Source organism: Dipodomys ordii, unplaced genomic scaffold, assembly GCF_000151885.1.
Source record: "Dipodomys ordii isolate 6190 unplaced genomic scaffold, Dord_2.0 Scaffold97, whole genome shotgun sequence".
Classification (NCBI taxonomy): domain Eukaryota; kingdom Metazoa; phylum Chordata; class Mammalia; order Rodentia; family Heteromyidae; genus Dipodomys; species Dipodomys ordii.
Window position 1 is genome coordinate 9,999,721 of NW_012267313.1, and position 1,474 is coordinate 10,001,194.

Genomic DNA, 1,474 nt, shown 5'->3' on the forward strand with positions numbered 1-1,474 from the left:
CTGCAATAAACATAGTTATGCTGGTAGCTTTAGTGTGGTCTTGTTTCTAAACATTTGGGTAACTGCCCAAAAGTGGGATTGCTGGGTCATAGGGGAGCTCTATGTGGAGTCTTTTGAGGAACCTCCATACTGCTTTCCAAAGTGGTTGAACAAGTTTACATTCCCACCAACAATGAAGTAAGGTTCCCTTTTGTCCACATCCCTCCAGCATCTGTTGTTGTTAGAGTTTTTGATTTTTGCCATTCTAACTGAGGTGAGGTGGTATCTCAGTGTTGTTTTGATTTGCATTTCTTTTATGGCTAGAAGAATTGAGATCCTTAAAAATAATTCCTTTATTGTTCATAGAAATCAGCCACAGCTGAGAAAGTGAAGTGATTGGCAAAGGCGGAGGGGAGTTTCTAGGCTGATGAGTTGTTTCATATGTGCTGGGGAGTGAACATAGGAGTGAAGAGAACCAATACATTTTGTTGAACACATGAGACCTTGGCCTTCTGGTTTTATCCTTTTTATTTTTTTTTAATAAGAACAGTTAAAATCAACTCTCCAAGCAATTTTTTCCTTTCTTTTTTTTTTCTCTGTTGGTTAATGGACTTGAATTCAGGACCTAGGCTCTGTCCCTGAGCATTTTTTGCTCAAGGCTAGTGCTTTACCACATTAAGCCACAGGTCCAATTCCAGTTTTCAAGTGGTTAATTACAGAGAAGTGTCTCGCAGACTTTCCTGCCCAAGCCGGCTTCAAAGTGCAATCTTCAGATCTCAACTTCCTAAGTAGCTAGGATTATAGAAGTGAGTCACCAACACACAGTTCTGTAAGCCGTTTTCAAGTAGGCAAGTTGCAGTTATCAACTGTGGTCGCTATGGTATTACTACAGAGCTCTCGAACATGAATGTATTCCTCCTCATTGAATCACCACCCTAATCTTCCCATTTCTATGAAATTGTTTTTAGATGCCACATGTAAATGAGTGGTATTTGTCACTGTGTGGCTGGTTTATTTCACTTAACTTGTTGTTCTTTTCACACCAGTAGTTGTAAATTAAAGGATTTGCTTCTCTTAAGGTTGAATAGTATTCTTAGTATAAATGGCTCATGCATTCATTCACATTTGGACACTCAGTTTGAGTCTATAACTTGGCTATTACAAAAAGTGCTAAAATAGACACAGGTGTATAGACGATGTCTCTTTGACGTGTTTATTTTATTTCCTTTGACGTACACCCCGTAGAGGGACTGCATTTATCTCAATTTTTCTTCCCTCTGATTTTGCTGTTCAGACCTCCATCTCATTTTCCCAAAGTCAATTTCATACCAATAGTTTTTCTTTTTATATCATCATTATTTGTTAGCTAAATACAAACCATCCTGGGTCATCAACGAGTGGATTTTGTCACACTATCACCTTTCTTACAGATTCAGGGCCAACACTCAGCAAAAACAAAGATCCAATCTGTGACCCTTGGCTGAACTCCTGGTCT